We start from the raw sequence: 15,338 nt of genomic DNA on the forward strand, positions 1-15,338 counted from the left end.
GTGTTTTGTATAACTTGACCGTTCTCAAGAAACATTTAGGCACAGCCTGAGGAAGTCTGAAGGTGTTTTGTAGAATTCAGTGAACCAAAAACTAATCAATCAAAACATATTTAAGAAGCACTGATAGGCCCTGAGGGGGAAAAAACGGTGTACAGGAAGACTCTCTGTGTGAATAGGTTATAATTAATATTTATTTCTCTTTTTCTATTGTTTGCAAACAAATATACTGCCTTACTGTGGCAAATACTCAGCCTGGCCAAGAAAGCCATTTTAACCAACTGCATATCTGAAATAGAAAACTGAGAGTTGAAAAGAAACTGATCATGACATAGAAAGATGTTTCTACGTTGAAAGTGATTTCCAGTTCCAACTTCGGTTGCACGACTCTGACCCACACGTCGGTGACTCCTTTATACCTCTAGTCATCTGCTTCTTCATCATTCGACAGGAGCTGAACCTCCCTGCCCCAACACTGCAGGAGCTAGAATTTCAGGGACTTGAGGGCTGTTAGGAGCTGAGACCCTAGCACCGGATCCAAAGAGGAAGAAAACCTAGGGATCCAGGGTTCGTACCGCAGCCATTCTTGGAGATCCCCCTCAGTCTTCTGATGTTACAAGCTGAATTGTGTGCCCGCCTCCCAATTCATATGTTGAATTTCTAACCCCCAGTACCTCAGAGTGCGACTATATTTGGAGATAGCTCCTTTAAAGAGGTAATTAAGGTAAAATGAGGTCATACGTGTGGGTCCTATTTCAATATGGCTGGCGTCCTTATAAAAAGAGATTAGGACACAGCCAGCACAGAATGAGGAGTGGCCATGTAAAGACACAGTGAGACGATTCTACCAGCCAAGAAGAGAGGCCTCAGAAGAAACTAACCCTGCCAACACTTTGATCTTGGACTTCTAGCCTCCACAATTGTGAGAAAATAAATTTCTGTTGTTTGAGCCACCCAGTCTGTGGTATTTCTTATGGTAGCCCTAAAAATCTAATACACCTGGCTACCTGACATCTCTTTTTATTCTTCCCCTTGGCTTTAAAGACTAGAAAGTTCCCACTGATGGTTTCAAATAGGATTTCTCCCTTCCCCAGGTGTGAAATGCACTCTAGACCTTTCCTTAATGACTGTCCCTGGATCTAAGCACAGCCTTTTTTGATGTTTGTTAAGAGTTTTGATCAGCAGGAACAAGGGGGTAAGCTCATACGAAACTCAAGAGTTTTCTCTTTCCCCTCAATTCAGTAATTATTTTTAAGAATGGGAATTCCTTTCTGATATTGAATAACTTCCCGAACTCCCACATAGTATCTGCCAATTAATGAAATAAAAAACATTAAAAGACTGCTATGTATTCATAATGCCTACATGGGAAGCATGGTAATATCCATATGCAAGTAGTATGACCCACTTTACAAGCTTGGTATACAAACGTAGTCACATATTTCTTTTGTTTTTTCAATTATCCATCAAATTCCCATAGACTTCCATTAGCAAACCTCTCCTGAATTCTATTAAGTAATGCTGGGGCTTACTTGGAAAAGATACCAATTCCTTCCTCTAAACACCAGGTGGAAAGAAAATTGTAAAATCCTATCAGTTCCCGGGAGTTAGAGAATAGTAGGGCCTATCAGAAAGAGGGAACGGATGGTAGAATATGAGGAAAATCTGAAGAGAGGCTTTTTTGACTCTGGGGTCACCACACTGAGTCACCATCCTAGGGTGGTCATTCCTTTATAATCTCGAGGCCACCAGTGTAGTATCGTTTCCTGTCCCCAAAGAGCTTTACCAGTCAAACGAATAACAAAAACACACATAGGAAAGAGAGGAATTAGGTACTATTCTCTGTTCTTATCAGAAGTTTAATAGAGAATGGAGAAATGTGCTTTGTTACTTTTCTCTCCTATAATTTGCTTTTTCCCTCAGGTATTTCTTCCCCTTGCAAGATTCCCAGTATTTTACAGAATAAGGTAGCATTCTATCTGAAAGCATTTGTTAAGTGTTCTTTGAGTCTAGGAGGTGGCAATTTAACAAACGGCTTCTTCACACAAACTATAAGCATGATACAGAATGACTGACAACTCTACCAACATTTGAAAAGTAACTAAGAGCTTTAAAGCATACAGTAGCCAAGACCAGGAGCAGAGTTTATTATCAGCCTTGGAGACTGTGGTTTATGTTGGCAATATAAAATATCTGTCATTTTAATACAGCTCTTACAAAGATTTTTAAACATGTCATTAAAAAAACATACCAGAAGGATGGCCCCAGAAGTAACCAGTTTTAAGATAACAACAATGGAATCAAGACACATTATCACCAGATAATGGTCTCCTACTGTTTGATAAAGGAGTCCGCTTCTAAAGCCAAACCAAACACAGAGGCACAGAGAAGATGTTTGGTTTAGAAGTGGAAGACACTGATCTTAGGAACCATTGTTTCTATTACAATGGTTTTATTTCTGTTACAGTCAGAGCAGGCTAAACTTACAATTATTCTGACTTCAGACGTGTTCAGTGGAAGGAAAGTCACCCAGTGCATCTGAGCATATTTATCACCTCACCTGTCTACAGACCTAGTGAAGTCTTCCCTCTTCCCCTCCACTCATTATCCCTTCCTAGCACACCCCCAACACACGGTCTGAACCACAGTAAGACTAAAACAACAGGAACCTGGGGAAATAAATAGGGGAGATGGGTGGGAGGTGGGATCACAATCAGAAGTACTATTTTCCACTACAGCATTTTGTGAGCGCTACTCCCATTCAAAGCTGAGATCCTATACCTGTTTCTTCAGCACAGCTCAGGACTTGCTTGGAGATGTCATTAAAAGTGACTAAAAGCCACCTTCAATTCCATTGCTTTAGGTGTCTGCAGTATGGAAGAGGCCTGGCCTGCACTGTTGGGGTTTAGGGATGAGAATAATGCACGGTTTAAACCTTGGGCTCGGGAGTTACATTCTTTCTCTAACATTAGAATGCCTCTCTCCTCCTCTTATTCCCATGCTTTACCTAATGTCATGACGGAGATGCCACCCCTCTCTTTCAACCAAAACATCATTCTGGTCCTTGCACCAAGTTATACCTTCGTGTTCCTAATTCTTGTAATCAGAGCCAATCTGAAGAGTGGGCAGGTAGCATTACTGAAGAGCTGCTAAAAGAACCTGCTAAAGCACCTCCCCCAATCTGATACTCCCACTGCCTGTCATGCTTTCACACATATTTTATTTTCTCCTACTACGTGACCAGCACTGGGCCTCCCAAATCATCCAGTGTTTCAGTAAATTCAGGGAGTAAGTGCATCTGTGGTCAGCGTGCTCATGGGCTAAGCACTGTAAAAGACAACTATGATATGAGAATGAATGAGGCAGAGATTCATACCAAGAGATGCTCACCGTCAAGGTGGGGAGACAGATAAACAAACAAATTAAAAACTGTGACAAATGCCGTAGCACCACTCTCCTAGAGAGTACTGAATTAAATTGTAGTCCCTTGGACTGGCAATTAGATCTTAAAGATGGTGACCTTAAAGAGAGCAGTTTCAGGAGAGAAGATGAAAGCCAGATTACATTGCAGTTGTAGTAGTCCAGAGGTTAGCAGAAGAGACAAAGAAATGCTCTATTGAAAATTTTGCATAAAAATTGGTAAGTGCTGGATGGTAGCTAATGGGAACTCAGGTGTCAAGAGACCATTTGTTTATTTGCTTCAAGGATGGGAGAGTGGTGATCGTATTTTTGGGCTATCATGAAGAAACTTTATGCCTTGAATCTTAGAAGGTTTTCTTTTTTTTTTTTTTTTGGTTTTAAAGTCAACACTTAAAATGAAAATACTACTGAGAAGAGTAGGCTCTTAGTAAAATCTGTCAGTTGTCAGTTAACACCTTAGCAGGGCACAGGATGCTGCGGGGTGCCAAGAGCAGACAGGAGAAGCGCTGCTCCTGACGAGGTGGGAGAGCACCCAGGATCTGTGTCTTCGCAGTTGCACCTGGGAGTCAGCCAGAGAATCCCAGCTGGTCCTGCTTTGACAAACAATCCTCATTCTCACTCAATAGCCCAGAATATAAGAACACAAACAGGGCCCCAATTAATGCTTTTGTAAATTGCTCTTCCTTGCTAAGTTTTTAAGCAAATGAGGATATAGGTTACAGAAGCAAACTGGAGATTATATAAGCATAATTTTGATTACTTCAAAATAGTACCAAATTAATGCATGTTTATGAAAAGTTAAAAGAATACAATAGGTGGAATAAAAACAGAGGCCAACTTCATCCCCTCCATACTCCATGAGTCCCCAGTGCTAATCATATTTACCAGCCTGGTGAGCAACCTTCTACACTTGTGCTGTGCACTTAAATCCATACATGTACACGTAACATGTATATGTCATCTTGTTGCCTGGCCCTCTTGCCAAGCACCTGGCCCACTATGCCAAGACCACAGTTTTCCCTGGTCTAATTTACATGCATCTGGAGGAATCTGATTTGAAAAGTCTCACCTATCCTTAATAATAGCAATAACTGCTAATGCTTACTAAGTGCTCACTATATTCCAGATCTGATACTAAGCACTTTATCATTTTTTAGTTTTATAAATACTAATTACTTGAATGTATTCTCATAAATAGCAAAAACCACAAATAAAGCAAAATTCTCCATAATGAATCCTCCTAATCCTATCCTAAACCCTTCCTCTGACATAACCACTGTTGCCAGTTAGGTGGGTATGCTCCTAGCCACTTTTAAAATTCGCATACACATTTATATGTATGCATAGAAATGAAATTTGTTGACTTCTTTGGTAACTATTATCATTCTACAGATATTGTTCAGAACTCACATTTCCCATTTTGGTCATGCAGATATTTCCATTTCAAACCATGTAAATATAATTAATTCTTTTAAACATTTGCATAGAAGGCATGCTAATCCATTCTGTGCTTTTATCACAGATTAGCCAGTCATTATTTTACTGGCAGGCATTGAGATCGATTCCAATTTTTCACTATAACAAAGATGGCATAATAAAAAGCTCATATGGGCCCTTTGGACAAACATGTCAGTATTTCCTTCAGTTAGTGAGAAGACTAGTTGCAGGTCAAAGAACAGAGAAGACATTTACCTGGCATCCAGTCCTAGCTCCCCCATTTGCAGTAGCCTCATATTCCATTCAAGCTCTTTTGGTGCTGGGGCATCAGCCTTCAGAAGAAGTGGAGCTTAGGACTTAGCTAAGGCAATGAACCCATTTAACACCTCTGATCACAACAATGATGCACTAGAGGATGGCACGTCTTAGAACATTTCTAATCCAAATGAAACTCAGGTATTTTGATGGGAATTCTGAGATACTTATTCTTTCTTACTGTACATGTACAGGAAGAATGTAGCCCTGGGAAATGTTGGATGTCATCTGTATTAGTTTTCCAGGGCTACTGTAATGAAGTAGCACAGACTGGATGACTTAAACAACAGAAATTTAATTTCTCATGGTTCTGGAGGCTAGAAGCCCAAGACCAAGGTGTCTGCAGTGTTGATTCCTTCTGAGGGCCTTGCAGGAAGGATCTGCTCCAAGCCTTTCTCCTTGACTTACAGATGGCCATCTTCTCCCTGGGTCTTCACATTGTCTTCCCTGTGTGTGCCTGTGTTCAAATTTCCTCTTCTTATAAATATACTAGTCACACTGGGTTAGGGCACACCCTGAGAACCTCATTTAAATTAATTCTTCAAAATCCTATCTCCAGAATCAGGCTCCCTGACTTCAGACTATACTGCAAAGCTACAGTAATCAAGAGAGTATGGTACTGGCACAAAAAGAGAAATATAGATCAGTGGAACAGGATAGAAAACCTGACACATATGGTCACCTTATCTTTGACAAAGGAGGCAAGAATATACAATGGGGAAAAGACAGCCTCTTCAGTAAGTGGTGCTGGGAAAACTACATGTAAAAGAATGAAATTAGAACACTTCCTAAAACCATACACAAAAATAAACTCAAAATGGATTAAAGACCTAAATTTAAGGCCAGACACTATAAAACTCTCAGAGGAAAACATAGGCAGAACACTCTATGACATAAATCACAGCAAGATCTTTTTGGACCCACCTCCTAGAGTAATGGAAATAAAAACAAAAATAAACAAATGGGACCTAATGAAACTTAAAAGCTTTTGCACAGCAAAGGAAACCATAAACAAGATGAAAAGACAACCTTCAGAACGGGAGAAAACATTTGCAAATGAAGCAACTGACAAAGGATTAATCTCTAAAATATACAAGCAACTCATGCCGCTCAATATAAAAAAAAACACTTAAAAAAAACAATCAAAAAATGAGCAGAAGACCTAAATAGACATTTCTCCAAAGAAGATATCCAGATTGCCAGAAAACACACGAAAGAATGCTCAAAATCACTAATCATTAGAGAAATGCAAATCAAAACTACAATGAGGTATCACCTCACACCTGTCAGAATGGCCATCATCAAAAAATTTACAAACAATAAATGCTGGAGAAGGTGTGGAGAAAAGGGAACTCTTTTGCATTGTTGGTGGGAATGTGAATTGATACAGCCATTATGGAGAACAGTATGGAGGTTCCTTAAAAAACTAAAAATAGAACTACCATATGACTGAGCAATCCCACTACTGGGCATATACCCTGAGAAAACCATAATTCAAAAAGAGTCATGTACCACAATGTTCATTGCAGCACTATTTACAGTAGTCAGGACATGGAAGCAACCTAAGTGTCCATCGACAGATGAATGGATAAAGAAGATGTGGCACATATATACAATAGAATATTACTCAGCCATAAAAAGAAGTGAAATGGAGGTATTTGTAATGAGGTGGATGGAGTTAGAGTCTGTCATACAGAGTGAAGTAAGTCAGAAAGAGAAAAACAAATACCGTATGCTAACACATGTATATGAAATCTAACAAAAACTGGTTCTGACAAACCTAGGGCCAGGACAGGAATAAAGACACAGAGGTAGAGAATGGACTTGAGGACACGGGGGCAGGGGAGAGGGTAAGCTGAGACGAAGTGAGAGAGTGGTGTTGACATATATATACTACCAAATGTAAAACAGATAGCTAGTGGGAAGCAGCCGCATAGCACAGGGAGATCAGCTTGGTGCTTTGTGACCACCTAGAGGGGTGGGATAGGGAGGCTGGGAGGGAGATGCAAGTGGGAGGGGATATGGGGATATATGTATACATATAGCTGATTCACTTTGTTATACAGCAGAAACTAACACAACATTGTAAAGCAATTATACTCCAAAAAAGATGTAAAAAAAAAAAAAAGGACGTTAATTAAAAAAAAAAATCCTACCTCCAAATACTGTAACATTCTGAGGTACTGAGGGTTAGGACTTCAACATACGAATATTTAGTACATGATTCAGTTCTCATAACACCATCTCATTATCACAGGGGGAGGCAACTACAGGACAGAAGGGAGAATTGAGAATCAGTAGGAAATAGGTGCTTACTGATCCAGCCTCAATTAAAGCTAATGTTTACTTGCTGAGTTCCTTTCAGTAGAATTTTTCAGTTGGAAGAGTCAATAATTTGCTTAAGTCGAATAAGCAGGCTTAAAGAGGATTTGTTTCCTGTGATCAAGAAATCGGACTTTTTTAAAACATGCTAAAATTCAAAAGATACTGTTCAGTTAGCCCACTTAAAGGCATTTTAAACATATTTTCTCATCAATAGTATATAAAAGTTTTCAGTTCCTTTCACTGTTATCAATAAGAATTGATTATAAGCTTGTTTAAAAATTGCCATTCTTATGAAAGAAAACTGATATCTCGTTGTTGTTGTTTTCTGATTGCTAGGAAGTTGAGCATTTTATCTTTTGTTTATTGGCCATTTCAGTTCTGTGAATTGTCAATTTTAATCTTTTGCCAATAACTTTATTTAGCTATTTAGTAATGTTCATGTTGATTGTAGAGTCCTATAGAGAAAGAAAATATAAGCAAATATTTTCTCCTGTCCTATCACTGTTTTTTAAACTCTAGTTATGATGTTTTGTGTTATTCAGACATTTTAATAAATATTTATTTTTAGTTGATTAAAATTTTCATTCTTTTTGTTTGTAGTGTCTGGGTTCTGTGTCTTCCTTAATGTTCCCATGCCAAGATTATAAAAACATTCTATAATTTCATACTTATAATACCTTTATTGTTAGTTTTCCTTATATTTAGATCTTTAGTGTATTTGGACACTATTGTTGTGAAAGTTATGATACAGAAAATTAAATTATTGTTCTAATGGATAGCCAATTGTCCCTAAATCTTTTAGTAAATAAGTAATGTGTGTCTCTAGAGATTTGAATTATGCCCTTTATCATATATTATTAGCATATTTATAGACTCTGTTTCTGGAAAATCAATTCTGTTCCATTGATCTGTTGTGCTTATTTCTCTACCAAAATCTCATTGTTTTGATTGAGGGAGCCATATAATATAGTAAACTATTATTTAAAATATAATAAGGTAACTTTATAATATAATGTTTAGAAGGAAAATCTTGCCTTATAGCTACTTTTTAAAAATATTTTTTGGATAGTATTTTTCATTTACTGGAAATCAGCTATTCTGATTTCTTAAAAATCTAAAATGGGGTAATTTCAGCTTTCACCTAAGACATAGAGGTGATAGGAGATCATGCCCACCCTTGCAACGAAAAAGAGCCAGGTTAACTTCAAGTTTATTAGTCTTTTTTAACCCATCAAAGAGCTGAGTCCCAACAAATAGTCCCAAACATCTAAGGAGAGACGGTGCCTGCAGGGAGACAGGAGATTTGATCATTCACTCACCTAGGGTAGACAGAAACCAGATACAGTAAGAAAAGTTAAACTAGAAGAGTCAAAATATTGGTAAAGGCTGAGTGCGGCCTGGCAGGACAGAGTGAAGACTCGGAGGCCATAGAAACTGTCCACATGCTCTTGTAGTCTGTTTCTCCACGAACCCCACATGGTGCACTCAGAAAAGATTGGAAAAAGCCCTAAGAAGTGTGTATTGTAGAGAAAAGCAGCTGTGTGAGAGGGCAAAGAAACTGTCTGATCATCTTCCCTATGTTCACTGAGGAACCAGAATAATCAAGAATATTGGAGAAAGTCTGCATGACATTGTGTTAGGCAAAGAGATTATGGACATAATACCAAAATTATGACCCACAAAACAAAATAAATGATAAATTTGACTTCTTTAAAATTAAAAACTTTTTCTGCATGAAAGATCATGTTAAGAGAATGAAATGACAAGCCATAGACTGGGAGCATATATACGCATATCACAATTCTGAAAAAGGACTTGTGTCCAAAATATATAAATCTCTCAAAACCCAATAATTAAAAAATGAACAATCTAATAACAAATAGGTTATTTAACAAAATAACAAAAGATCCAAAAAAAAAACCTTCAGTAAGATGACAACTGGATGACAATTAAGCATATGAAAAGATGTTCAATATTAATAGTAATTAGGGAAATGCCAATTAATACCACAATGTGATACCCCTACACACTTATTAGAATGTCTAAAAAAAATTAAAACACAACAAAAATGACAACAACAACAAAAACTTGCGATGTTAAGTACTGACAAGAAAATGAAGCAACTGAAATTTTCATAAGTTGTTGGTGGGAATTCAAAATGCTAGAGTCACTTTGCAAAGAATATGGCAGTTTCTTATGAACTTAAATATGCAACTATACTACTCTTGGGCATCTATCACAAAGAAATAAAAACTATTTACTTATAAAAATCTACATACAAATATTTACAGGAATTTTATTCATAAACACCAAAAATTAGGGGTGGGACATCTCTTTCAATGGTGAATAAACAACCTGCAGAATATCCATGCAATAGAATATTACTCAGTAGTAAAAACAATACCAAACTATTGATTCACACAACTTGCATGAATCATAAATACATTTTACTAAGTTAAAGAACTCAAACCAAAAAGGCAACATAGTACATGATTCCATTTATGTGTCACTCTGGAAAAGGCAGATGTAGTTGCTCAGTTGGGGGTTGGGGAGAGGGGTATCTGCACAAGAGAATTTTGGGAGAACTGTGGTGGTGAATACAGGACTCTGTATATTTGTCAGAAAACTATAAACCACAAAGTGTGGAACTCACTGCATATGAATTTTTAAAAAATAAGTCAATCAGAATGTGTGTGGGAGGGAGGAGAAAGATGGAATAAAAACTGTGACAAATGTATCTAACTGTATTACAAATAAGTCACACAATAATATTAAAAGAAATGGGAAGAAAAAGATGATTAAGTAAGTTTAGAAAACAGTACTTTGGATACAATGAAGCTAAAGATGAAAAAACTGTACTCAAATACTGCACTGTACTTGGTAAATTGTTTTTCATGGGGATATGGGTTAGAAATTCTGATTCTACTTTGTTTTTATATCTTAGGTGAACAAATAAGTAAATGTACTGTAGATAACTAGAGTCAGAGTAAGGAATTAAAATTAAGAAAAGAAAGAAGACTAGAACGAACTTGTGGTGCTAGATATGAGGCAGAGGTATCAATACAAATGTGCAGTTAAAAACATGGATAGCTAGATAGATGGATAGGTAGGTAGGTAGGTAGATAGACAGATAGATAGATAAGGGTGTGTACACAAGTTTGTGTCTGTGTATAAATGTGTGTGTGTGTGTGTGTGTGTGTGTGTGTGTGTGTGTGTACCAGCTCTATCCACTGAGAGGGGTTAGAAGCAGTGACACCCCAATGGCAATGAGCATACTTGGCACTCAGATCTTGGTTTCTAAATACCATTTTCTAAAACAAAAACCCAAAACAAACAAACAAAACTAGGGTTCTCTGGAGAATTGGCCTAATCATCCAAAGCTGAGGCAGTTTTAAAATACAATATAAACCTGAAGCATCTTGTGGTGCCAGGAAATAAGAAACTGATCCAAAAAAAAAAAAAAGATAGCAACATTTCAAAAGGCCCTAAGAACCAATCTGAAAGCTTCCAATGGTCAATGGTGGGTCACCTTGACCAACAAAATAAATAATGGTAATACTGTATTATAACCCAAAGAATAAAATAAATACCCATTAACCCATACTACACTGATATAAATTTAAACAAACTTGTCAAATAAATAAATAAGAGTGACAACTCTTCTTTACAGAAGAATACCAATTAATAAATGTAAAAAGAATAAAGGAAAATTAAAATCACTGTTAGAATGCCATAGTACTGCAGTCAGGGTCCACGAAAAGATGCTAAAATTAATGGATGAGAGTTTAAGCACAAACAAATTAAATTAAATGCCTTGATGAAGAAAAATATGAATCACATGATCATAATTAAATAACTTTAAAGAACTGATTAAGTAATTTTAGAAAACAATGTTTTTAGTGGGTACTGTAAAGCTTAAGATACAATAACCACTCAAACACTGTACGCTATAAATTTGTAATTACAAAGGCCTAAATAGTTATAGTGCAGAATCCTACAAGATGCCACTTTAATCAAGTGATCAAGGTTAACATCACCAGTGGTACATATCAACCTCATGTACCCCTGAGATGATGCACTGAGAAAGGCATATCTCAGATACTTCTGTGGTATCCTTCCCAATAATGCAGAACCACATCTAATGAAGAGAAAATTTCACATGGACACAGACTGAGAGACAGTCTACTAAATAAGTGACTCTTCAAAAGTGTCAAGGTCGTGAAAGACAAGGAAAGAATAAGAGTTTTTCACAGATCAGAGGAGACTAAGGAGAAATGACAACTAAATGCCATGTGGTATCTTGTATTGAATCCTAAAAGAGAATATATTAGTGGAAAAATCAGTAAAATCTAAGTTCTTGACTTAAGTTAGTAGTATTTACCAAGGTTAATTTCTTACTTTTGATAAAAGTTCTAAGGTTAGGTAAGATGTTAACTTAAGAGGCAGCTGAGTGAAAAATATATGGGAATTCTGTACTATTTTTGTAAACTTTTCTGTTAGCTTAAAATTATCTGAACATGAAAATTTAATTCTAAAAAAAAGAAAACCTCCAATGCCAGTAGGATGTTGATTGAAGCTGAACTGAAATCACAGATTAATTTGAAAACTGATATTTCTATAATATTGAATCCTACAGACAGATACCATTACTTTCCATTTACTCAGGGGTTTTTGTTTCATCTTTTAATCAAGTTTTATCAGTGATTTTAATATAATACTTTATTATCAGTTCTTATATAATTTAAAGTTTATTACTATTATTAAAATGATATTTTTCTATTAGTTTCTAACTGGTAATTACTCAAGCTGTTGATTTTTGTCAATGTGTATAATATGTGGGAGTTTTAGTAAACTCTTATGGGGGTCTTAATGTTTTTCAATTATTTCATCAGGATTTTCTAAGTGAACAATTATAAACTTTGCAAAAATTAACAGTTTTTTGTTTTTCTTAATATTCATGTTGTATAAACTTATTATATTGGTTAAGTTCTACAGAGTAAATTAGAACAATAACAGTGTTACATACTATTGTCTTATCTCTGATTTGAATGTGGAGTGCCTTACTACAAACAGGTTGTTTCCACTGTCCTTTTTTCTTTGAGAACCATGAGTTATAAAACCCATTATTTTTATCAAGTGCTATCATTTTCACTTTAAAACATATTTGAGAGGAGCTTCAAGATGGCAGAATAGTAAGACTCAGAGATCACCATCCTCTCCACAAATACATCAGAAATACATCTACATGTGGAACAGCTCCTATAGAACACCTACAGAACGCTGGCAGAAGGCCTCAGAGCTCCCAAAAGTCAAGAAACTCCCCCACGTACCTGGCCGTGTGGATGAAAAGCTCTTGGTGCTCCAGCCAGGCGTCAGAGCTGTGCCTCTGAGGTGGGAGAGCCAACTTCAGGACAATGGTCCACAAGAGACCTCCCAGCTCCACGTAATATCAAATGGCAAAAATCTCCCAGAGATCTCCATCTCAATGCCAAGACCCAGTTTCACTCAACGACCAGCAAGCTACAGTGCTGGACACCCTATGCCAAACAACTAGCAACAAAGGAAAACAACCCCATCCATTAGCAGAGAGGCTGCCTAAAATCATAATAAGGTCACAGATACCCCAAAACACACCACCAGACGTGGACCTGCCCACCAGAAAGAAAAGATCCAGCCTCATCCACCAGAACACAGGCACTAGTCCCCTCCACGAGGAAGCCTACACAATCCACTGAACCAACTTTAGCCACTGGGGACAGACATCAAAAACAACGGGAACTACGAACCTGCAGCCTGTGAAAAGGAGACCCCAAACACAGTAAGATAAGCAAAATGAGAAGACACAGAAACACACAGCAGATGAAGGAGCATACTAAAAACCCACCAGACCTAAAAAATGAAGAGGAAATAGGCAGTCTACCTGAAAAAGAATTCAGAATAATGATAGTAAAGATGATCCAAAATCTTGGAAATAGAATAGAGAAAATACAAGAAACGTTTAACAAGGACCTAGAAGAACTAAAGAGCAAACAAACAATGATGAACAACACAATAAATGAAATTAAAAATTCTCTAGAAGGGATCAATAGCAGAATAACTGAGGCAGAAGAACGGATAAGTGACCTGGAAGATAAAATAGTGGAAGCAACCACTGCAGAGCAGAATAAAGAAAAAAGAATGAAAAGAACTGAGGACATTCTCAGAGACCTCTGGGACAACATTAAGTGCACCAACATTCGAATTATAGGGGTCCCAGAAGAAGAAGAGAAAAAGAAAGGGACTGAGAAAATATTTGAAGAGATTATAGTTGAAAACTTCCCTAATATGGGAAAGGAAATAGTTAATCAAGTCCAGGAGGCACAGAGAATCCCATACAGGATAAATCCAAGGAGAAACACGCCAAGACACATATTAATCAAACTACCAAAAATTAAATACAAAGGAAAAATATTAAAAGCAGCAAGGGAAAAACAACAAATAGCTCACAAGGGAATCCCCATAAGGTTAACAGGTGATCTTTCAGCAGAAACTCTGGAAGCCAGAAGGGATTGGCAGGACATATTTAAAGTGATGAAGGAGAAAAACCTACAACCAAGATTACTCTACCCAGCAAGGATCTCATTCAGATTTGATGGAGAAATTAAAACCATTACAGACAAGCAAAAGCTAAGAGAATTCAGCACCACCAAACCAGCTTTACAACAAATGCTAAAGGAACTTCTCTAGGCAGGAAACACAAGAGAAGGAAAAGACTTACAATAACAAACCCAAAACAATTAAGAAAATGGGATTAGGAACATACATATCGATAATTACCTTAAATGTAAATGGATTAGATGCTCCAACCAAAAGACAGAGACTGGCTGAATGGATACAAAAACAAGACCCATATATATGCTGTCTACGAGAGACCCACTTCAGACCTAGGGACACATACAGACTGAAAGTGAGAGGATAGAAAAAGATATTCCAGGCAAATGGAAATCAAAAGAAAGCTGGAGTAACAATTCTCATATCAGAAAAAATAGACTTTAAAATAAAGACTACTACAAGAGACAAAGAAGGACACTGCATAATGATCAAGGGATTGAACCAAGAAGAAGATATAAAAATCGTAAATATTTATGAACCCAACATAAGAGCACCTCGATACATAAGGCAAATGCTAACAGCCATAAAAGGGGAAATCGACAGTAACACAATCATAGCAGGGGACTTTAACACCCCACTTTCACCATGGACAGATCATCCAAAATGAAAATAAATAAGGAAACACAAGCTTTAAATGATACATTAAACAAGATAGATTTAACTGATATTTATAGGACACTCCATCCAAAAACAACAGAATACACATTCTTCTCAAGTGCTCATGGAACACTCTCCAGGATAGACCATATCTTGGGTCACAAATCAAGCTTTGGTAAATTTAAGAAAACTGAAATCATATCAAGTATCTTTTCCGACCACAACGCTATGAGACTAGATATCAATTACAGGAAACAATCTGTAAAAAATACAAGCACATGGAGGCTAAACAACACACTACTTAATAACCAAGAGATCACTGAAGAAATCAAAGAGGAAATAAAAAAATACCAAGAAACAAATGACAATGAAAGCACGACGACCCAAAACCTATGGGATGCAGCAAAAGCAGTTCTAAGAGGGAAGTTTATAGCAATACAATCCTACCTTAAGAAACAAGAAACATCTCAAATAAATAACCTAACCTTACACCTAAAGCAATTAGAGAACGAAGAACAAAAAACACCCCAAAGTTAGCAGAAGGAAAGAAATCATAAAGATCAGATCAGAAATAAATGAAAAAGAAATGAAGGAAA

Source organism: Balaenoptera musculus, chromosome 7 (assembly GCF_009873245.2).
Source record: "Balaenoptera musculus isolate JJ_BM4_2016_0621 chromosome 7, mBalMus1.pri.v3, whole genome shotgun sequence".
NCBI classification, from domain to species: domain Eukaryota; kingdom Metazoa; phylum Chordata; class Mammalia; order Artiodactyla; family Balaenopteridae; genus Balaenoptera; species Balaenoptera musculus.